This window comes from Oryx dammah, unplaced genomic scaffold, assembly GCF_014754425.2.
Source record: "Oryx dammah isolate SB20612 unplaced genomic scaffold, SCBI_Odam_1.1 HiC_scaffold_15, whole genome shotgun sequence".
In the NCBI taxonomy this organism is placed as follows: Eukaryota; Metazoa; Chordata; class Mammalia; order Artiodactyla; family Bovidae; genus Oryx; species Oryx dammah.
In genome coordinates, this window is record NW_024070199.1 from 16,340,099 (window position 1) to 16,364,781 (window position 24,683).

Here is a 24,683-nt window from a genome sequence, read left to right on the forward strand (position 1 = left end):
GCTTGCATCAGTTCAGTTCAGTTCAGTTGCTCAGTCGTGTCCAACTCTTTGTGACCCCATGGACTGCAGCACACCAGGTTTCCCTGTCCATCACCAACTCATGGAGCTTGCTCAAACTCATGTCCATTGAGTCAGTGATGCCATCCAGCCATCTCATCCTCTGTCGTCCCCTTCTCCTCCTGCCTTCAATCTTTCCCGCCATCACGGTCTTTTCAAATGAGTCAGCTCTTCGCATCAGGTTGCCAAAGTATCGCAGTTTCAGCTTTAGCATCAGTCCTTCCAATGAATATTCAGGATTGATTTCCTTTAGGATGGACTGGTTGGATCTCCAGCTGTCCAAGGGACTCTCAAGAGTCTTCTCCAACACCACAGTTCAAAAGCATCAATTCTTCAGTGCTCAGCTTTCTTCATAGTCCAACTCTCACATCCATACATGACTACTGGAAAAATCATAGGTTTGACTGAACGGAACTTTGTTGGCAAAATAACGTCTCTGCTTTATAATATGCTGTCTAGGTTGGTCATAGCTTTTCTTCCAAGGAACAAGCATCTTTTAATTTCATGGCTGCAGTCACCATCTGCAGTGATTTTGGAGCCCCCCAAAATAAAGTCTCTATTTCCACTGTTTCCCCATCTATTTGCCATGAAGTGATGGGACCAGATGCCATGATCTTCATTTTTTGAATGTTGAGTTTTAAGTCAACTTTTCACTCTCCTCTTTCACTTTCATCAAGAGGCTCTTTAGTTCTTCACTTTCTGCCATAAGCGTGGTGTCATCTGCATATCTGAGGTTATTGATATTTCTCCCGGCATTCTTCATTCCAGCTTGTGCTTCTTCCAGCCCAGCGTTTCTCATGATATATTCTGCATATAAGTTAATTAAGCAGGGTGACAATATACAGCCTTGATGTACTCCTTTTCCTATTTGGAACCAGTCTGTTGTTCCATGTCCAGCTCTAACTGTTGCTTCCTGACCTGCATACAGATTTCTCAGAAGGCAGGTCAGGTGGTCTGGTATTCCCATCTCTTGAAGAATTTTCCACAGTTTAATTGTGATCCACACAGTCAAAGGCTTTGGCATAGTCAATAAAATAGAGGTAGATGTTTTTCTGGAACTCTCTTGCTTTTTCTATGATCCAATGGATGTTGGTAATTTGATCTCTGGTTCCTCTGCCTTTTCTAAATCCAGTTTGAACATCTGGAAGTTCACAGTTCACGTATTGCTGAAGCCTGGCTTGGGGAATTTTGAGCAATACTTTACTAGCATGTGAGATGAGTGCAATTGTGTGGTAGTCTGAGCATTCTTTGGCATTGCCTTTGTTGGGATTGGAATGAAAACTGACCTTTTCCAGTCCTGTGGCCACTGCTGAGTTTTCCAAATTTGCTGGCCTATTGAGTGCAGCACTTTCACAGCATCATCTTCCAGGATTTGAAATGGCTCAACTGGAATTCCATCACCTCCACTAGCTTTGTTCATAGGGATGCTTCCTAAGGCCCACTTGACTTCACATTCCACGATGCCTGGCTCTAGGTGAGTGATCACACCATCATGATTATCTGGTGACTTTCATGGCATATATTAATATCTTAATAAAGCTATTACTGGGCTTCCTAGGTAGCTCAGTGGTTTGTTTGTTGTTGTTGTTGTTGTTGTTTTTAAGTCTCCTGCCAATGCAGGAGACATGAGTTCAATCCCTGGGTCAGGAAGATCCCCTGGAGAAGGAAATGGCAACCCACTTCTATATTCTTGCCTGGAAAAATCTCATGGATAGAGGAGCCTGGTGGGCTACAGTCCACGGGATCAATGAAGAGTCAACATGACTTAGCAACTAAGCAACAGAAAAAGCTGCTATTACCCAAAAAAGAAAAATCAATGAATGTCCTCATTTAATATATCTATATCAAAAAAAGTCAACTATGTGAAGACCAGAGAGACTTGAGCTACTCTTTTCTCAGTGTTGCTGTGGAAGGTACACCAGGCACTGAGCTTCCCCGGATGAACGGGTAAACGCAGAGTTCTTTCCTGGTGAATGCTTTTTTAAAAAATGACCCTGAGAAACCCGTGAGGAGGAGAGCTGGAGATCAAATGAGCTGAGCCCGAGAAATTTACTGCATCCTGTTTTCCAAAGACCATTTTCCCAGCATAAGTCGTAGAGACAGATGGCCCCAGACCTGCCTCTGAAAATAGCCACTGTCGAGGAGAGGAGAGCTGACTTAGTGGGAGCTGCCCAGCTTGGGGAGTAAGACCCACAGATTCAATGGGCTGGAAAAGAAGGCAGTTTGGACCCTGGAGACTGTGGTTCTGCCAAGCTCATCCCAGGAGGAACGCAAGGCAGAAGCTGTTGTATTTGCTACCTTTCTGTGTGTTTTCTTGTCTTTAAAAAAAGCTTTTTAAAAATCGCATTACCACATTTGTTCCTTGAACAAATTAGAAAAATATAGAAAAATTTATTTGGAATTCTACTGCCCTAAGGTAACAAGCCTTAACATTTTTGTTGATTATTCATACTCACACACTCATATGTAAACAGATGTCACAATTATTTTTATACAGTTTTGCCTCATGCTTTTTTAGTATTCTGTTTCCCATGTCCTTAAACATTCTTTACAAACATGGCTTATAATGTCTGCAATTAACATTCTAAGAGAGCATACTCAAAAGCAGAGACATTTCTTTGCCAATTAAGGTCCGTCTAGTCAAGGCTATGGTTTTTCCTGTGGTCATGTATGGATGTGAGAGTTGGACTGTGAAGAAGGCTGAGCACCGAAGAATTGATGCTTTTGAACTGTGGTATTGGAGAAGACTCTTGAGAGTCCCTTGGACTGCAGGGAGATCCAACCAGTCCATTCTGAAGGAGATCAGCCCTGGGATTTCTTTGGAAGGAATGACGCTAAAGCTGAAACTCCAGTACTTTGGCCACCTCATGTGAAGAGTTGACTCATTGGAAAAGACTCTGATGCTGGGAGGGATTGGGGGCAGGAGGAGAAGGGGACGACCCAGGATGAGATGGCTGGATGGCATCACGGACTCGATGGACATGAGTCTGAGTGAACTCTGGAAGATGGTGATGAACAGGGAGGCCTGGCGTGCTGCGATTCATGGGGTCGCAAAGAGTTGGACACGACTGAGCAACTGAACTGAACTGATGTGCCTTAATTTACATAATTAGTTTTTAACCTAAAGGATGTTTTTCCTCTTTAACATTTTTTTTTTAATTTTCACCTTTGTCTATTACAATGTTGTGATGATTATCCTTATAAATAAATCTTTTCAAAAATCATAATTGTGTAATTGAGTAAATTCCTAGAAGTGGAATTACTCAGTTAAAAGTTTACACATTTTAAAAATCAATTTATATCAAATTATATTACCAATATCAGTGCATAAAATCTTGTTTGTATTTAAAGCCAATATCTATTTTAACATCTACTTGATGCCAGATTTTTCACATTTGTTATTTCACTTTCTCCTGTAGCTAGAAAAAAATCATATTTAGAAGTATAAAAATAACTTCATGTGCTCATTGTAGAAAAATTTAAAGCTATAAAAGCATTTTTAAAAGCTGATATCAGTGATAACTAACACAAATGTTTTTTCAGCCAATTTTTTGTATAGGAATGCATTTATACCAATGTGTTTATTCTATAAATGTTTTATGAGCATTTAAAAGATGCTTACTCCTTGGAAGAAAAGTTATGACCAACCTAGATAGCATATTAAAAAGCAGAGACATTACTTTGCCAACAAAGGTCTGTCTAGTCAAGGCTATGGTTTTTCCAGTAGTCATGTATGGATGTGAGAGTTGGACTGTGAAGAAGGCTGAGCACTGAAGAATTGATGCTTTTGAACTGTGGTGCTGGAGAAGACTCTTGAGAGTCCCATGGACTGCAAGGAGATCCAACAAGTCCATTCTAAAGGAGATCAGTCCTGGGTGTTCTTTGGAAGGAATGATGCTAATGCTGAAACTCCAGTACTTTGGCCACCTCATGCGAAGAGTTGACTCATTGGAAAAGACTCTGATGCTGGGAGGGATTTGGGGGCAGGAGGAGAAGGGGACGACAGAGGATGAGATGGCTGGATGGCATCACGGACTCGATGGACATGGGTTTGGGTGGGCTCTGGGAGTTGGTGTGCTGCAGTTCATGGGGCTGCAAAGAGTTGGACACAACTGAGCAACAGAACTGAACTATACTAAAAGGACCTAACCTTCCATTATAACCGAAGTTATTTTTATCCAGCACTTTTTCTAGTCTCCTTTAACCCTCAGAATAACCCTTGGAGGTAGTGGACTACTGTTACTCCTATCTTGTAGAATGTTGGACCACGGAGGAACCTTAGGGTGTTCTGGTCTAACTCCCCAAGGGGGAATGTGAGCGCCAGAGAGGTCAGAGGTCCTGCCCATGATCCCACAGCACACTACTGACCTGCACCCAGACCTCTTGACCTCTAGTCTGTTGCAGCAAACTGTATCTGATATGGAACTGAATCAGCACTGTCCTCAAATGAGGTGGCCACATAACTGTCCAGAGCAGGACATCTTTAGAGGAAAGGCAGGGAACTATTATTAACTGATGTGGGATCACAGACGCCCACTGAGGCTGTCCCTGGCAAACTAGAACGAGAGGTCCCTCTGGCGCTCTGGCTTCAGATTTGTAGCACTTTGAAATGCTCAGCAACACTGGATTTCCACCCATTTTAAAAAACGATGGTTAACAGTTCTGCAAACCTTTTGTAAGCTGAGACTCTGAGCCAGGCCACGGAGATGAGCAGCTGTGCTTTCTGTGGGGCGGGCTGAGCAGTTTTATCAACAGACGTGCCCAACACTCACTGTTGTCAGAAGCAGGGCATGGTGTCACTGCAGTGGAGCTCCTGGTCCGCTAGCAACCTCAGAGCTTCATATCAGAAGGAGATTACAGTTTTCCTTAATGCCCCATCCTCTGCTCAGAATTGGCTAAGATTTTACTTATTTAGTGGAGCAACTGGCTGCCTTGTTAAGAGGAAACAGAGTAGGTTGGCTCATGAGGAGAGAATGAATGCATTTGGTTTGGAGTTGTTTTTTATTGTTTTATTTAGTTATTTGGCTGCAGCCAGTCTTCATTGCAGTGGAATCTTTTTAGCTGCAGCATGCAGGAATCTAGTTCCCTGACTGGGGATGGGACCCAGGCCCCCTGCATTGGGAACATGATGGAGTCTTAGCCACTGGCCCACCAGGGAAGTCCCTGCATTTGGTTTTAAGTGGAGGGGCTAGAGTATTTCCAGGAGGGAGACTGAGGAGATGAAACACAGCCAGGCTCCGCAGGAAGGATGAATCCATCAGCTCAGGGTTCCATTGAAACGACCTACTTGTTTAGGTGTCAAGGTTTCATTTTTGGTCTTTTCAGGGTGTCATTTATTGAGTAATTGCTATTTACTGGACACTATGATAAACATTTTATACACAAGGTTCTAAAACGCAGGGCTGCTAGTTAAAAGGTTATCAGGAGGCTCTTAGCCGGATCCAGGGAACTGCCTAATCCAGGGACGAGAGTGCTCCACCCTCCCCACCCCCAGAGCAACAGCGTGTGCCCTGGTTCCACTGTAGGATTCACACTTCCCCACTATGTGAGCAGACTTTGACTTTCCCCACCGGAGCCTAGATGGGGTTTAATGGAGATCAATAAGATTCCATTTGGGTGTTTAGATGGATTTCTCAGGACTGCTGAGAAAAGTGTAAAAAAGTGCATTTTGTTAATGGTCCTTTCTTTGGCAGAGTAATAAATGTGTCCATCAACTAGCCCTTCACACTTTAGTCTCACGGCGTATTCCAAAGACAACTTAGAATGCAGAGTGCTGGAGGCTCTTTCTTGAGCACCAGCTTGCCCTAGTTATAGGTTACATTTCACATGCTAAGGAAAGCTGCTACCAGTACACACAAAGGTGTGAGGGACTGAAACTGCTCTTCCTGTAGAGCTCAGGCCTCCCCTGTGATGTGTTCCTTTTATATATCACAGCTGTCTGCCTAACACGTTCCTCTTATACGACGTCAGTAAGCGATGCATGTTGATAAAGGTGTCATTGGCGGGCTTGCAGATCTGTCCTTGCTTATTCCCCCAAACCAGCCTGTTCTTACTCTCAAAGACCTGCAACTGGAGGGATGGTAAGGGGAATCCATGCTGGCTGAGCCCTCACTTTGGGACTCCGAGGCTTCCTGCAAGCATCATACCATCCTCGCCTCAAAAGCCGTTTGCTGTGGATGTTGTGACTTCATTGTTAAAAGGAGAAGACTAGGAGGAGAGAAGTGACTCACCCAAGGCTGTACAGCCAGTTATGAACCTGGGCTTTGGTCCCTGGTTTGTTCAACAGGAATCCTGTAGTCTTTCCACTTTAGATGCATTTCAGTGGATGGACAGGAATCTCCCCCTCCAGACTCCAAACCAGGGCTGATAAATGTATTTCACACGCCCCCAGTGGGCAGAGCATTGCAGTTGTGGGTTCTCCCCCAGGTCCTGTGACCGCAGACAAATGTATTCAGTTCTGTAAGCCTCCATTTCTTGACCTTGAAAATAGGCATGGGTTTTCCAATGCATGGTTATTGTGAAGAAAAGATCTTGTAAAAAGATCCTCCTCCCAGAGGAGGAGCTCTGTGAATGCTTGTTCCCACCCCCATCCCTCTACCACAGGGTGTCTGCCTTCTCTCACTTTGTTACTTTGTTTTTTTTCTTTTCTCCACCTTTATCTACTATAAGCGGGAGCCATGCTCAAAGGCCTTCTCTCCAGAGACATGCAGGGCCGCTGCTACCCTTCTGTGGCCCCTGGTTGTTGAGGTGAGGCATTCCAGGTAGCCCATGTCATTTTAGCAGAGACACAGTGGGAAATTCTACAATAGCAGGTTCCCTTCAGCCGATGATCAGGATACATGGCAAGGTGACCCCAAACCCCAATTCCCTAGTCCTGCCTGTGGCATCGGGCATCCTTATTTGCCTACACATACATGCATCTGGGCCCGACCTAAAAGGCAAGCCCAGATCATGTGGACTTTCAACATCCTAGCTGAGCTGTGAGCCAATTTGAAAGGAAGTCTGGGTGCTGAAGCAGATGCCTGAAGTCTCAAGATCAAATCCTTCTAAAGTACAGTCCCGTTCTTGTCACATTCCTGCTTTAAAAACCCACGTGACTCTCCACCTAAGGTCTGGTTTCCCTTTCCTTGTGTTCAAGGCCTAAACCTGTTGTTCAGAGACTCATTTACTACTTCTCTCTTCACATAGACCTTTGCTGCCATAATCAAAGTCCTCTTCTTCCCTTCTGCCTTCCCTCCATCCTTTCTTCATTTAGCAAATATTTGTTGTACTTTCCAAGTACCAGACACTGTGCTGGACACTGGAGAATACGGCAATGGACAAGCCAGGCTGGCAAGCGGGTGGCCACAGACAAGTCCACCCTACAGTATGGGAAGTGTTGCAGCAGGAACCCCCAGGAGGCATGCCAAACCCAGGTTTGGAGCACCTGGGAAGCCTTCCTGGAAGTGGTGATCTTGAGATTAAGCCTGGAGGCTGAATGGGGGCTAGCGAGACTCACAAGGGTGGTAGTGATGCAGAAAAGGGAAAAGGAAAGAAAACACTCAAGAAGAAAGAACAGCATATACAGAACCTCAGAGGCAAAATTTTGTAGTTGTGCTCCAGGGGGTGCCCTTCAGATCAGTTCTATGCCAGTGGTGCCCTGAAGTTGTGCAGATCTGCAGACTTGGGCAGAAGAGGGAGCAGTGAGTATGTGGAAGTCAGGGCACGTCAACCAGTCTCAGCACACTTAGTGAGAAGTTATGAGACTTGAGAGGCAGAGTGATGCCAGGGAGGTTGCTTGAGACCAGGTCAGGGCTAAGGGCCTGAGGCAGAGTATTCCTCCCTCTGCTGTGGATGCTCAAGCCCCCATCTCTTCATCTCTTCCCTCTGGACTCCTGTGTGGCTCCAGAAAGCCTTCCTTGGTGCCTCCAGTTGAAGCGAGCTCCCCACCCCCTTGTACATCCTCCTCTGCTCTGGGCGGTCTTCTCTTCTGACAGGCCCCACCCTGCCTTGCTGAGAGCTGTGTGGGACACTCCCCCTGCCCTCCCACCAGCTCCTTGGGGGCTGTGCCTCTCATAGTCTGTACTCCCTCACCTTCTAGCCTGCTCAGGGGGCTTTAGGAAATGTCTGTGGAATGAAACAGTGCTCGCCATACTTGTCTGGTCACATGCTGCTCTTATAAAAAAAGGATAAAGTTCCCCCCCTCACTTTACATACACATGTTTATGCATACCGACATCTAAAGTTTACTGGGTGTTCACTGGCTGCCATGCCATTCTCACGCTGGTACTCTTGCCTGGAGAATCCCATGGACAGGGGAGCCAGGTGGGCTACAGTCCATGGGGTTGCAAAGAGTCGGACAAGACTGAGCAACTAACATGCATGTCATTCTCAGCACATTACTTGTCTTAACTCCTTGAATCCTCAGTGCGACTCTGTAAAGTAGCTCTTCTTTTTTATTTATCGAGTCACAAAGGATGGGGTAAGTTGCCCGAGGTCACTGTTACAGAACTAGCAAGTAGAACAGTAGATTCAGATGTAGGGTCCAGAGCCCTTCCTTTTGATATAATCCTGCACTGCTTCTGAGGATGCCAAAATTGAGACAGCAGTGCATTTTATTACATGTGTTTTAAGCAGGAATGCATTATGTACATTATAAAACAGTTACAAAATAGATATTAGAAAAGAATGACATAAAAAATATTTCTAGAATGTTCTTGCACCCAGGAGAGTGTTTTATGGCCCTTCCAAAAGATGCTGATGAATGAGAGGGAGGAAATTGACATAGTTCCAATAGTTTCTGTATAGCATGGAAACCTCATGAGTTATTGTTCCCCTGTTAAGGGTCTGGGACTCCCTAGTGGCTCGCCTGGTAAAGAATACACCTGCAGTGTGGGAGACCTGGGTTAGGAAGATCCCCTGGAGAAGGCAAGGCTATCCACTTCAGTATTCTGGCCTGGAGAATTCCATGGATTGTATTGTCCATGGGATCACCAAGAGTTGGACATGACTGAGCGACTTTCACTTCACTTATTAAGGGTCTGGCACCTTGTTAGGTGCTTGAATGTTAGGTATGAATGTTCAGAACAACCCCAGAGGCCTGGGGTGAGGCCTAGAGATTCCTTGGAAGGGAGAAGAAACAGGCATAAGGCCTGGGAGGGACTGTGCTGTTCTTAGCCCAGAAACTCCGAAGTTTGTGATGGAACAAGTTACTTAGTTCTGGAACTATTTATTTCATAAAGCTTGACAGATTTACTCAGGAAGAGGCTGTAACAAGCACCCTGGAACAACAGATCATGTTTCTTAACCTTTGTCTGAAATTCTAACAACTCAGCATGGTCTGGTCCTGGTTATCTCAAGCTCATCAGAAGCTCTGATTGGAGATTAGAAGATGTCTTTGGTTAATAAAAGATGAGGAAATGAATGTATATTTGCTTAATTAATGCAGCCTGGCTGACAAAATCTTTTCAATCCTGGGGCTGAAAGGGAAGGGAAATCTTGAATGGAATTCTTCATGGGGTGGTTTCATTCAGTTTGGTCATCATTTGTTAAGCACTGACCCTGGGATTCTGCTTCCTGAAGCATGTGCTTGGATGTAGTATCTTTAGTCCTTAAAATAACTTTATTAAAGGGGAGGAGCTCCTAACTTACAATGAGAAACTGGAACACATTGACCCAAGATCGTATAGTCAATAGGAGGCTAGGATGCAAACTCCTATTCTGTTGAACTTCAAAGCCTGCTGCAAGAAGGTACTGTATCCCAAGGGGGTGCATCCACTTTTATATGGGAGAGAGCTACAGATAACTCCAAATACAGCAGAGCAAATTGATAGCAGAACTAAAAGGTTAGTTCAAAGAAAGAAATGATCATCCCTGCAGTGCTATGTGGTAAGTGGTATCAGGGAAGTGTCTCCCTAGGCTAAATTGGAAACCCTGGTTTGGACGATTTTAAGATAAATCAGTCCATGGGGTTGCAAAAAGTCAGACACGACTGAGCAACTGAACTGAACTGATGGTAAATCATAGCCCAGATTTTTAGGTGAACCAAAATACAGATGGAAAAGCTACCCAGAGATTGTACCTTGATCATGGATTCCTACTGCCTCAGCTGCTGTTCCTGAGTTTCTAATACGAACCAACCAAGTGGGATGCACAGCAGCGCTATAAAATGTCACATGTGGTTGGGCTCAGGGGTTGACATGAGCGTCATGGAACCTGCACAATCCTGCAGGATTTGGTCACTGAACTGAGCGAGCCTCTCTTGGTAGACAGACACCCCCCCCCACCCCTCCCCACAAGAATCAGCAGCTCTCTAGACCACCTCTTCCTCAGGGCTCTACCAAATCTTGTGATGATGTGTCTGGGCTGCATTTTGTCTCCTAATTGTTTGATCTCTGAAACACTGAATGGATCTGATTATGTTTTAAACCTTCTATGAGTCAAGGTGGGAGAAAAGCAGCAGGCCTGGCTGTCAAGTGAATGCTTTGCCTCGTACTGTATACCCCTATATGTCTGTGCTCATGTCCCCTCTCTTATAGATGATGTACTGCACGTGCCTAAAGGCCAGACACACGTAGGACAGCAAATTGCCTGTCCCCAAAGGTCTTGTCCCCAGTCGTCACCCCCTGCTTCTGAAGAGTTGGGAGTGTGCCCACAAAACTATAGAAAGCTGACATTTTAGAATCGTGGGACCCTAACACATTAGAAATGTGCAGTCAAGCCTCCTGACTTAGTGCCCCCAAACGTAGTGTTTCCAAACTCACAGGATGTTAGTGTCTTCAAAGGTATACATTATTTTCCTCTGAAATATTAGAATTTAAGAATGCTAGTCTGTGAAACACTTAGAACTCATCTCTTCAGCCAACATTTATATAGTGCCTACTATGTGCCAGGTACTACGTTAGAGTCTGGAGAGACACGCAAGTGAAAAAGACTGTTAGAGTTCTTGCTCTCTCAATAAGTTTGCAGAGAACGTACTTAAAATCTTAAAAGTGTCAGATTCTTAGAAAAGTTTAAGTGTGTTGAAATCCTAGAAAGCCAGCGGTGAAGGGGGCGCTAGATCATTCTTTCCAGCTCCCCCCTACCTTTTATGAGGTCCAGAGGCTGTTCCAGGCATGCTGGATTAAAATCTGACTAATAAGAACATTATTTCAGTTCGCTAACATCACAGAATGGCCAGCTTCGCAGGGGCTCAGCGATCACCCAGGGTGGCTGCTCATTTTATCAGGGAGGCCACTGAAACTCAGAGCGGGGCAGCTGTGTGATAGAAAACACAGCTCGCCCCCGGGACTAGACCTCAGGTTTTCAGGCCTCTCTCAGAAAACAGGCAAAGCAGGAAGGCCTTCCCACGTGTTTCCGAGGGCCGCGCTCTTTGCAAGCTGCGCAGGAGGCCAGCTCTTCAGGAGTTTGCACCCACTTTGCCAGAGGCATCAGCCCCGCCCCCGGGCCACGTGTGCAGTAGATCACCCAGTGTTGGGAGCCCCCTCCCCCTGTTGATGCGTGTTTTATTTTGCGCACTCCCCCTCCCCGTGTGCCTCAAAACCAATTTTCATTATTTTTTTTTCTGTCTGTGTTTGTCTCTGTGGTTCGCAGGTGCTCCCTTGCATTGTTCATCCGCTTCATCAACCCCTATTGAGCAGTCCCCCTCCCCGCCCCCCTCCCCTCCGGCCAATGAGAGCCAGAGGCGGTTGCTAGGCAACGGTGTGGCCCAGCCAACCCCGGACTCAGACTCTGAGGAAGAGTTTGTCCCTAATTCATTCTTAGTTAAAAGTGGCTCCGCCAGCCTGGGGGTCGCGGCAAACGGTAAGTCCCTCTCTCTTCCTAACTTCTGTGGGTTTGTGTTGTTTTACCCTTTCGTTGGCGATGCTGGTTAATCTGCCTGCTTGGGCTGCTTGCAGGGGTGGAAGGGCCTGGTGCATGGGGAGCTCGCGGTTCTCTGGGGACCTGGCAGGCTCCATGGGCAGGGGAAGCCCCGCTCCTGCCAGGCTGCACTGCTGGGGTCTGTGGGGTTGGGGGGGATGCTGTTTCCACCCCCGTGAGAGACGTTGGGCAGAGTTGCAGAATAGAGATGCTCAGACAGATACCAGGAGACAGAAAAATCAGGTAGAACCTGAGTCAGGCAAAGATAGGGAGACAAGATAGACTCTGAAAATGAAAAGTCAAAAATAGCACCGATTGACTGCTTGCTGTGTGCCAGGAATTGTGCCAGCCACTGTCACTTGTTGCTCTATTGGATCCTCCTCACAACCCTGCCTAAGAGACCGGTCTCGTAGTGTCTCCACTGACCATGAGGAGGCTGAGAGAAAGGCTTCTGGCATTTTTGGAAGTTCTTGAGGTTTCTCGCTGCCTGGAGACGGGGCCCTGGAGCCCAGGCAGCTGCAAGGCTGCAAGCTGACTGCAGAGAGAGCCACTGGGCTTGAGCAGGGAACTTCCTCTTATAATCCTGCCCTGACTCTCTTAAGGAGAGGAGGTGTGGGAGTACGCAAGACGTCCAGGCTGGCCAGGAGCTTGCAGACCCAAGTGTTAGCGTCTGGTCAGGCGCTATGTGACCTGGGCCAATGTCCTCACAGTCTCCGTGTCTGGCAGTGACTGGTCCACTTCTTTGCAAGAATTCGAAGCCTGGAGGGGATTCAAGCCTACGGAGGGGGGTGATATATATGAGATAACCTGGGATCTCCCTGATGGACCAATATGTCCTGATTATCAAAGAAGATGAAACAAAATGAGACTCTCTCCACTTAACATTGTAGCTTGTGTGTTGATTTTGCAAACATTTATTAGTAAGTGCCTGTGTGGCACTAAATTCTGGTCCAATTCTGGAAAAGGCCGCAAAGATTCAGAGAGAATAGGCAGGACTAATGGGCTCTGCAATCAGACATCTTTGCATTAAACGTAAGCTTTATTGCTGTGGAATTTCAGACAGGGCACATTGCCTCTAAGCTTTTCCTCAAGCGAGTATAACGTGGGCATTGTGGTACCCACCTCATGATGAGGGCTCGTCACAGGGCCTGGGATAGAGTTTAGTAAAGGTTAGTCATGGCCACAGTCACCGCCCACCTCCCTCCAGGGAATTTATAGACAGCCTGTATGTGAAAGCTCCCGGCACACTGCCTGGTCCTTCTCAATACTCAGAAGAGTCAGACTCCTTACCTCTTAGGATCATTACAGCCTAAGGTGATAAAGGAGGCAGGAACCTGGTGTGGGGGTGACTCAGGAGAAGAGCCTCCAGTCTGCCCAAGAGAATCAGGAAATGTTTCCTAGAGGAGGCCTTCCCTGGACCTGAAAGAAAAAGTAGGGTGTGTCAGATGGAGATAACCAATGGCTTTAATAACCCAGGATATTCTGGGCAGAGGGAAAACATAGACCAAGGACCCAGGGTAAGGAGCTGCTGGGATCCTGGCGCCAGCTCTTTTATACCCGGGAACATGGCCAGTAAATAGGCATTAACTTTGGAAGGGTGTAGGAGGCCACATGGTAAGTGACCTGAGCTCCTCTGGGTGCTGAACTGAGGCTCTCAGGCATTACCCAAGGCCCCACCCCCCCACCACCACCATGACAAAGAAAGGTGGTTTATCCCCGGCTCCCTCCCCTAACCAAGATGTCTCCCAGCCTTTGCTCTCTCTGAAAACCAGACACATCTTTGACCTTGGTGGTTCTCTTCTGGCAGGACCTTGAGCCCTGCATCCTCTGTGACCAAGAGCAAAGCCGTCCTCCAGTGCCTTTTCCTTCTGTGCCCCTGAGAGTGGCACTGTCCTTTTGGTGGTTCAGTATCATTACACCTTTATACCTTTTAGCTACCCTTGCTTTAAACTGTGCAGAGAAATAGAGACCTGGGAATGGTTTCAGGCCCAGCTCTATGGCTTACTGGCTATTTATCCTTACAGGACAATCACTGTCCTTCTTCAGGCCTCAGTTTCCCCATCTTGCCAACAATGGAGCAATTTCTAAGGTACTCTAATTTTCTGAGTGTTGTATGGGTGCTGACAGGTGTGCCAGTCAGTAGCCTTCTTAAGCTTACTTGGAAAAATATGTATATACATTGGGATATTTTTTGTTCATTTCTAAATAAATAAGCCTTGTAGGTAAAAGAGAAGGCAAGAGATTAAAGTCCTTAATCTCTTCTCTTGCTAATTAACTGAACAAGAGCAATCATACTGTTGCAAGTTCTGCAGCAGACTGATGGCATTATTGCATTATTGATGTGCAGGGAGCATGGGGGACTTCAGCCTACAGCTGTCTGCTCAGCTTCGCTCCTCTTTACTCTGGCTCTCAGGGGACTTAGAGACACTTCAAAGTCCTTCCCTGGGGCCTTGCTCTGAGTGTGCCACTTTAAAGTGAAAAGTGCAAGTGTTAGTCACTCAGTCGTCTCCAACTCTTTGCAACCTCATGGACTGTAGCTCACCAGGTTCCTCTGTCCATGGAATTTTCCAGGCAAGAATACTGGAGTGGGTTGCCATTCCCTTCTCCAGGGGAACTTCCCAACCCAGGGATCGAAGCTGGGAGTCGCTCTGAAGGTTGGTAATGAATGTGTCCCGTGCCTGAAGGGAGAGTCTCGGCCCTTGGTGATCTGCTGCTCTGGGTTTGGTGGGTCACAGGTGTCACCCTGCCTGCCACCTTCCTGTGCCCTGAAACCCCAAAGCTAGGGGTCTTCCGTGATCCCAAGGACCTGCTGCCATTGGCACGGACCCAGCCCAACAAGTGAGGATGAGTGGGCCCTGCTCCACAGTGGGCCCAATATTTGTTAAGTTTTGTTTCATTGTTTTTTCATGGAAAAGTGTGAAATTGTTTTGATGGAATCATCTCTGTTGCTTCTGTCAGTTATAAAAGTAACAGTGCTCGCTAATTCAAACAGTGCAGAGGGTAACAAGTGAAGTCCTCTTGTAACTCTTCCTCCCAGAGGTATCCACTTTTTAACAGTTTGGTGCAGGGCCTTACAGATGCCTTTTAGGGAGTGAAAATTAGTGAGTAAATACATGAAGGGAGGAGCAAGCAGTACCTGAGGGCCACAGTGCAGCCAAGAGACCAGGCGTGCATGCTGAGTCGCTTCAGGCGTGTCTCACTCCGTGCGACCCTGTGGACTGTAGCCCACCAGGCTCTCCACTGTCCACAGGATTCTCCAGGCGAGAATGCTAGAGTAGACTGCCATGCCCTCCTCCAGGGGATCTTCCCGACACAGAGATTGAACTCGCATCTCTTGTGTTTCCTGCACTGACAGGTGGGTTCTTTACCACTAATGCCACCTGCAAGGTCCAAGAGAGCAGGCCTGTAGTCAAGCCTTCTGAAATCAGGCCCCAGAGATGCGACCCTGGACGCAGGACCTTAAACCCCAGAGCCTCAGCTGCAGCGCAGGTGGAATGGGGAAACCCTTCTGGGGTCACTGTCTCCCTTCCCTGTCTGCACACCTCCATTCCTTTCCACCAATTGAAGGCTTTAAAGACCACCCGACAAAGTAGATTAATTGCTCTGGCTCCTTTAGAGGCCTACCTCCCCAGAGGCGTCTTTGAGAAAGCACTTTAAATGACAAAGGCAGCCCCTCAGGCTCCTGGAGGGTGAAAATGAAGTTTCCCCTGGCAGGAGCTGACTCAGCACCCTCCTCTGAGGGCTGGCCCTTTGGGAAGCAGCCTTCTGGGAGCCAGGCTGTGTGCTCCACGGGCTCCCAGAGGCCCTCTGCCTCCAGCTGTGTCAACTCCTGCCCCGGCTGCGATCCCAGGGCCTGGGCTCCCCAGAACCGCCCTGCTAAAATCCCCATGTAAAGAGCAGGGAGGCCACGTGGGGCATCACAGAACAGGAAAGGAAGCCGCTCTCTTCTGTCATCAAAATCCTAATCCACTCCAGGGATAACCATCTAGAAGTCACTGATAGATACAAAGAAAGATTTCACTAAAATAACAACTTGTCACAGCTGAGGAGCTAAAGAAGTGGTTAGGATTAAGTAGATCTTTGTCCGTATCCCCACAGAAACTTTTCAAAGGAAATATTAAATGTGCCGTCATCTGGTGGCTCAAATGGTAAAGAATCTGCCTGCAATGCAGGAGACCCGGGTTTAATCCCTAGGTCGGAATGATCCCCCTGGAGAAGGAAATGGCAACGCACTCTAGGATTCTTGCCTGGGAAATCCCATGGATGGAGGAGCCTGGTGAGATACAGTCCCTGGGGTTGCAAAGAGTCGAACACGACTCAATGACTAACACTTTCACTTTTTTTCAAAGTCTAAAGTAGAAGGATTTTAAAAGCTCGTTGGTTAATATTTACCAGCGTCAGAAAATAAATAGCTCAGAGAAGGCTATCTGCTTCTCAAAGCTGAGGTGAGTTAGGAACACTGGGAGAATTTACATGTGATGAGCAGCTTTGGTGTGTCTTTTCTTGACATGCGTTATCTTTTTTGAGCTTCTGTTTGTCTCTGTTCAGCAAACTGAGGCTCCAGAGAGGGTCAGGGGCTTGCCCATGGCTTCCCTGCTCCTAAAGGGCATGCAGAGACTCATACCCCAGCCTACTTGATTTTCGGGCCTCAATTTTCTTCCTTTACCCCCAATTTTTTTGTGTTGTTTTCAGTACCAGATCCTGTTATTTCCATGTCTTTTTAGTAGGAAGCTGAAGAAGATAAGGGGAAGTCCACCAAAGAAAAGCTGATTAAAAAAAAAAAAATTACTAGTTGTACTCACCTCACAAACCTTGAGGAAGCCTCTATTATGTGAGAGATGTGTAATCTCACTGAATCATGGGAACTCATGGAATCTCGCTGAATCTTCCTATCTATCTTGTGTCATACCCATCTTTAGTCTTATAGAGGCAATAGCAGGCAATAGAGGTTAAGTAACTTCCCCTAAATCACACAGCTTCTAAGTCACAGAAGCAGATTTGATTCCCAGGTCTGTTTGAAACCAGAGTGAACTCTTTCCCTTGTTCTTTGGTGAGGACTATGGGAGTTTCAAAGATGAATCAGGTCAATGACTTAGACACTAAATATTGCTGCTCCTTCTTGAAAGCCAAGCCCTGGATGCTGGGCAATACGTGGCCTTTTTTTTTTTTTTTTTCTTTTTCCCTTTTCCCCCTGCTCCGGGCCTCACCAGATTTCCCAGGCTGGTCCCACTGGTCAACATCACTGATGTTTGGCAGTTTCATTGACTTTCTCAGGTCTTAAGCAGCTGAGCTTATTTTGTTTTGACTTCCAATCCGGCGGAGGAGTGTTTATTTTTCTTTCTAAATGAGAAACACTGCTATGTATGTGAGCTCCTTCCAAAAGTGTTTTCTTAAAACACAACAAAAAATTCAACTTAATTTAGAACCTATCCCGATTCCCCTGGGGGAGTCTGCCAGGGTCCTGTTAAGTCAGTTTGTGAAATCACAAAGCAAAATTGTGCCTGTTTCCTACTATGGAGACGTATGCAATGAGGCTTTTGTCTCCTTTCTCTGTGAATTTCATGGAACCTGAGTTAGTTGTTCCATGCCAACTGCAGGTACTTGGGGGTCTGTATGATGCCCAAGACCCAAGGGTTAAGGACATAGGAGCATGTGAAGTTTTCAGGCATTTATGTTCACCACCAGCTCTCTTGCATCAAAAGACTCTTGTTGGTAAATAAATTCTTACACCAGCCACGTCAAGAATGTAAGTCCTTAACTCCTAAGAACAAGACAAACTGATTTCTTCCCTCTCTCCTGCCTTCATCCACAATGACATTTGAAATGTTTATGGATGTTTTCCTGATGGATGAGGGGTAACAGGCACTGACTCTTAAGCATAAATATCTTCTGAAATAGGTATTTAATTCATAGGGTCAAAAATCCCTTAAATGAAGCCCTTGGAGTTGCATTTTAGAATCTAGGAATTTTTAGATTTAAGGAATAAAATTCAGTACACATACTGTGTCTTTCCTAACATTCTGAGTGCCGGGCAAGCTCACGGTAATCAAATACCTTGATATTTCTACAGTCAGACATATGAACAGCTACACTGGTGACATTAAAAAAAAAAAAAAAAAAAAAGGACTCTGAGATCCATGTCTGTTCAGGTCAGGGCTTCGCAACCAGAACAGTTTTGATAAAACTTTGTCTTAGAAAAGAAAAACCTCTCAGTCTTAAGTGTTTTGAGTTTTTTTGGAATGGTGGCTTACGATGGTGATCCTGAATTGTGTGCCTTTTCTTAAATGGGTGGAAGAGGTCCCATGATTCATAACAGACAATCATAGAGATAACCAGAAAACTTAGTAACTAGAAGGGAAGCTACAAGGGAGACTGGGTTTGATCCCTGGGTCGGGAAGATCCCCTGGAGAAGGAAATGGCTACCCAGTCCAGTATTCTGGCCTGGGAAATCTCATGGACAGAGGAGCCTGGTGGGCTGCAGTCCTTGGGGTCACAAAGAGTCGGGCACAGCTGAGCGACTAACACTTACTTACTTAGAAGGCATGGTACAGGTGCAGATTGCTGACTGGGCAACTCAGGGTCACTTCCGGTTTTCGTAGGGTCCACAAAGCCCTTTTTCATAGGTTACCTCTGGCAGACTCTGGTGACTCTAATTTAATCGCCACATTGGCTTTCTTAGGAGGTAAGGCTTCTTCCTGACCTTGCAAAATAAACAGGTCACATTTTGAGTTAATGTAACCAAACGTCCTGGGAGAACCAGGGCCCTCTAATTAGTCGCTCACGTGACACGATCGCAGACTCTGCAGCTCCCTTTCCACATTAAAAGGTACAGAAATAACATTTTTGGTGTCTGGCTTGATTAGACCTAGGAATTCCTAGACCACCCCTCGAGGAAGGCACGGTAGCCCTGCGTCTGGACTATTTCCACCTGGAAACTAAACCTGGATTGTGTCCCTGTGGGAATGTTTGTGGCTTGCTCCCTGGGGCCCTCGTGGATACCAGGCCACATCTTCAGGCATCTCCCGACAGTTCGGGGCACAGACTATTGAAGAGGTGCCAGGAGGAAAGCTAAGGAGAGCTTGGGAGAGTAGTGTGTCTCACGTTTTGGTAACCCTGGCACTACCCAAGCGCAGACACATCCACCATCTCCCGGGACCCAGAGCTCAGGGCGTGAGGTTGGCCGAACGTGGAGAACCACCAGGCAGGAAGGAGGGCAGAAGCTGGGCTACCCCTCTGACTGTGCAGCTTTGGGCCAGATTTAGATCTGCCCTCAGCTGGTTGATCCACACTCCGAGGCTAGCTGTAACCCCTGCTGGTATAAGCCTCCTGGTAATCTCGCCTGAGTCGTCCTGGAAACCTGCCTGGGGAGACATGTGCGCCTTGGGACAGCAGCCTTGCCTTCTGAGCCCAATTCTGCATCTGACCTGCGGCGTGACCCCCACCTGCCCCGTCCTTTGGTTCCTTGGCTGTCTTGTCGGGGCGGTGGGAGGACTTTGTTAGATCAGCATTCCCCAGGCTGGTTCCTTTGTGTGTCACTATCAGTCTGCACTAGAGCAAGGCCCACCTCCATGCCATTTCCTTGCCTTTAAACTGCCTCCTTTCTTGAACTTTTTCTTAAGCTAAGTGAATTTATTTTTAAAAGGAAATTGTATATTACTGCGGCAATTTACTTGCCATAAATAGAGGGTAGCTGTAAAAAATAAATACTGTGGTGGTAAGATAAAGCCTGCTCTAGAACGCCCAGCAGAGATTTGCTTCTCTTTGTTAAAGAGGGACATTGGCAAGTGTTAGGTGTTAAAAACCTACCAGTACCAAACAGAGACTTCCTCCTCCTCATCAGAAGCTTGCAAGAGGATGGAGGCTATCCTACATGAGAGCAAATAGCTCACTCATTCACCACTTAAAACCATGTCCGTGGGACCCATGGTTCCGTGGCTTTTTCTAGAACTCTGGGTAGGCTTTCAATGCTATACCCCACGGCCTGCTCACCTTGAGAGTAAATATCTCTAGCTGTTCCCAGAACCCCCTGTCCTTCCCCTTCCTAAGTGTGGTCTTTTCTAAGCTAGCTGTTCCCACCTTCTCCTCCTGCCCTCTGCCTCTGTCCTCAGGTCTGAACTGGGTGGTTTGCGCTCAACTGGATTCCCCGTTACTGGTTAATAGCTCCCAACTTAGACCAGGAACCCAAGTGGCTTCCGCTTCTCCCCTTCCTCTTCTTCCCCTTCTCCTCCCTCTTCTTCTGAACTGTCATTGTTGATATAGGTGTTTGAGATCCAGTGACTTAAAAAACATTCCCTCTGCTTTAAATGGCCTAAAAGGCCTGAAGCCAGAAGGAAAACAGAAATGGCGCCATATGGAGCCATGGGAGAGAGAGGCTGTGGAGGCCTGCAGGTCCTTCGTGTGCTGTGTGCCCTTGGGAAGCATGCCCAGCCACTCTGGGTCTCAGTCCCCTGATCTGTAAAAATGGATATTGGCTTTAATAGTACTTTACAGAATTGTTGTGTCTGTGGGAAACTATGAGCAAGCCTTCTAACATAGTGATTGCTACATAAGAGATGCGCAATGAATGTTTGCGTCCTCACTCCCTTCTCTAGAACCCAGAAGGTTTTGGCAGAAATCTCTGGAAGGAAAGCAGATTCCTACACTCTCACCACCCCTCCCAGGCCCGGAAGAGGTACAGCAGTGAAGAGCTCTGTCCTGGAGGCCTGAGCTTTAATCCCCCTCCCCCTCCTGGATGATTTGCAGAGATTTAGGGTGGGAGAGTGAGCCCGAGGCACCAGCTAAACAAACGTAGCATGGGGTCCTGGAAACAGAGCCCCCACCCTCCGGGTGGGGCTCCCTGCACTGCCGCCGTTTCCCCAGAGTTCCTGGAACCACATGTGATACTCGGGACCAGATCAAACACAGTGATGCCTTTTCCTTCTGGTCAGTGGGCCTGCCCCCCACCGCCCCCGACCCCCCTCCCCTAGTTGAAAGGAGAAGGAAATGACTGGTAATTCATTTACACTTCACTCCCTCTCTCCTGAACGGATCGTATTTCTGCAAATAACTCTGGGAAGCTGTTGCACCGGCTAACAGTAATACATATATTTGTACTTCCAGAAACCCCTTTTTGGTTACCACAGCAGAGATGTGGGGGCATCTACGCCTGATAGGAGCCAAGTTCCTGCCCCTGTTAACTGCGTGACCTCCCCTCTCGCTCAGTTGCCCATTTGAAAAGCGGGCATATGGATAGCAGTCTGGGGTCGATGCAACCGTGAGATGGGATGACATCTGAGACACTGAGCTTACAGGAGCTGAGTGTTGACTGGTCTCCCCTTCTAATCTGGGGCAAAGAATGAAATTTGTTTCCAGTCGGTGAGAAGGGTTCCTGATCAGAATTGCTGTTGTGATCACTTCCCTGCTGTCATGGGCTTCCTAGGTGGTGCTAGTGGTGAAGAACCCGCCTGTCAATGCAAGAGACTTGAGAGATGCAGGTTCAATCGCTGGGTTGGGAAGATCCCCTGGAGGACGCCATGGCAACCCATTCCAGTATTCTTGCTGGAGAATCCCATGGACAGAGGATCCTGGTGGGCTGCAGTCCATGGGGTCGCAAGGAGTCAGACACAACTGAAGCGACTTCATGTGCACACACGCACGTGCTGTCAACCGGAGAATAAGCAACAAATGGAAGTTGAGACAATACTTGCTAGTTTTGCAAGATCCTGCTCCCCTTTGCCACAATGTTTACGACTATGTCCTCTCGCCTCTGGACCACTGCAGTAGCATCCTCGGTGGTCTCCTCCCTGCCTCCCATCTCTTCCTTTAATCCATCTCTACTGTCCCAGGGAGATCTTTCCAGAGTGCCTGCAGGAACTTTTCTTGTTTCCCACCACTGGGGACTCAGGACCCATCTCCTCAGATGGAGCCAAAAGACCCTTCTTCACAGAGGCTCCCCTGCCCTCTCAAGCCGCTTACTTCTGTGGTCCTACTAGGGACCTACGACCGCAGCACACTAAAATGGTTTTTAAGGGGACAGAAGACAATCCTGGCCCCAGAACAGGGCCTGTGATGAATAGCTGACAGTCTTGGGAGCAAAGCCTTCAGAACACAACTCATTGATTTAGAGGGAAAACTGCTGAAGCTCTTTCTGACTTGGAATGATATGGGAAGAAATGAAGCATGTTTGCCTTTCAGAACCAATTCAGTTCAGCAAATTACTATTAAAGACCTATTGTGTGCCAGGGCCCAGAGGGAATAGAAAGCATCGGCTCATCCGTTGGATATTGAGGAAAGAGGTGCACGTCTGAGCAACTCCGCCCTAAAACAGGCATCAGTGAGGGCAGCAAGGCAGGGGGCAGGGTGCCAGGGTGTGGGGCTGCAGAGGTTTCATGCAGACTGGGAGGCTCAGAGGCTCATCCTGGAGAAAGAGGGGAACTCTCAAAGAGCTCTGCCTAGAAGCGAGCTGTAGTTTGATGGCTCTTTAGGACTGCAATGGACTGAATTGTGTCCCCTCCCCCAAATTCATAAGCCCTAACCCACCATGTGGCCGTATTGAGGAAAGGTCCTGTAGGGAGGTGACTGAGGTTCTATGAGATCTTAAGGGCAGAGCCCTGATCTGAAGAAACTGGTGTCCTTATAAAGGAGGAAGAGGCACCAGAGCGTGCTCACTCTCTCTCCCCTCAGACATTCGTTCGTTCGTTCATCCATCCATCCAGCAGACTTTTCCCAGGCACGTGCTGTGCGTGGGGTCCTGTGCTGGGGAGTTCTGACCAGACCTGTTCTGTTTCTTCCGTGTGTGGCCACGGCGTAGGGGACAGAGGAGGGGGGCTGCACCGGGCCGTGGTGGAGGGCGAGGCTGGCTTCTTCTCAAGCTAAGGCCCCACGCCCCGCTACCCCGCTTCCCACTATCAGGGAGCAGCCTCTTTAGGAGACTCGATTTTCCTGGGGTGTGAGGTGGGCGTGGAGTGAGCAGCGTGAACTGAAAGCAGGCATGCTGCTCTGCACACCTCTCATTCAGAACCCATCAAGGGGGTGGCCGTGGCAGGCGCAGCCTCGGGAACCAGAACAGGCACGACTCGCCTTGGGATTGTGCGACAGAGGAACGAAGCCCATGACTGTGCGCCTGCAGGGCGCTGGGTGCTGTGCTAGCTGCTGCTCCTGCCCCTCGCTCCCGAATCCGTCCGGCTGGCGGGCTCTGGAAGAGCGTAGGTTTGAGTGTTGACTCCGCCACGGCCAGCTGAGATGTGTAGCATATGATTAACCTCTCTAGCTTTCCTCACGTGTAAAACAGGAGTCATAATAGTGTCTACTTCATAGTGTTGTTAGAATTCAGTATGAAATCATGTATGTGAAGTACTTAGCAAAGTGCTAGGTTATTATAAAGTCTTAAATGAAAGAAAATGTGTAAATGGAAATCACTGTTACTGTGATCCTTATTGTCCTGGTTATTGTTTCATGGAACATGGCCTCAGAAAGGCTCGGTCCCCTGCCCAAGGCCACACAGGTAGGTAGGAAGGGGCATCCTGCATCCCGAAGCAGGAATGCCTGGCCCAGCCATCCTCTTCCCCACAGCCTGCCCCTCCTCCCTGACAGCCATCACCCCTCTTTCCTGACAATCCCCAGAGTCTTGGGGAACCTCCCCAAGAGATCAGAGATTTCTTTCGCCCTCACCTTCCCACACCCCACCTCCCACCCCCCACACCAAGCAGAAGGCTGCAGACACATTTTGGCAGCAGTCCCTGACCCCTGGCCAGAACATCCCAGAATGGAAACTGCTGAGTTGCACTCCTGCTCTTAGCTCTTTGAGGATGCCCCTGTTGGGCCCCTGCATGGGTGACAAGATGATGCATGAGGTCCGGCTAAGAAGCTTATTTGTCTGAGCTGGTGATGGCTGTTGTCCTGAGTTGGGTTAATGGTAAGGGGCAGTGGCCCTTTAAAGCCTGGACAATGGGCAAGCTTCTCAGGTCACCGAATCACTCAGCAAATGGCCCGAGTCCCTCGGAGCGCAGAGGCCTCAGCCCCCCTCCTCTGTGCTAACGCTACTCTTCATCTCATGATGAAGCCACCCCCACTTAGCAGGGAGGAACTCTCCGAATAATGGGGGAGAAAGACTCAAAGAGCATTCGAGTGACAAAGGACTTCAGAGGAGGAAACTGAGACAGAGACGGGACAAGAGATCATTTAAATCTGGCTTCCCACTCGGCCTGTGCCTTCCCAGCTCTGCACCCCCAGATGCCTCAAGCCCACAGTGACTAGATGGTTTGCCCAGCAACCCTTTCACCCCTGAAACCTAACACTACAGATTAGAGCTCAGGTGTCTTAGGGAAGCAGTCAGGACCTCTGAGAATCTGCCCCTTTCCCTCCTTCTTGGCCCTCTCTCACCCTCCCCAGAGCTCTGACTGCAGTAGGTTCATCAGGTCCCTTCACACCCTCCTTCAACCAAAGCAGCTTCCTTTTATCAGATGCCTACATCTGCTTCGGAGCAAGATCCTCTTACCTAGACATGTGTGGATGTGAGAGTTGGACCACGAAGAAGGCTGAGCACCGAAGAACTACTACTTGTGGAACTGTGGTGTTAGAGAATACTGTTGAGGGTCCCTTGGACAGCAGGGAAATCAAACCATTCAATTCCAAAGGAAATCAACCCTGAATATTTATTGGAAGGACTGATGCTGAAGCTGAAGCTCTAGTGCTTCGGCCACCTAATGCAAAGAGCCAACTCTTTGGAAAAGACCCTCATGCTGGGAAAGATTGAAGACAAAAGGATAAGGGGGTGGCAGAGGATGAGATGGTTAGATAGCATCATTGAC

The 24,683-nt window shown here is 47.7% G+C and overlaps 1 protein-coding gene across 1 annotated transcript in view; it reads left to right on the forward strand.

Annotated features, from left to right (window-relative positions):
* The first annotated feature begins 11,652 nt into the window (after positions 1-11,652).
* The window catches only part of LOC120874267 (teneurin-4), a 327,401-nt gene continuing 314,370 nt past the window's right edge, over positions 11,653-24,683 (forward strand). The window contains exon 1 of the mRNA XM_040255609.1: positions 11,653-11,838. The gene's annotated coding sequence lies outside the window, so the exon portion shown is untranslated. The remainder of the gene's footprint in view (positions 11,839-24,683) is intronic.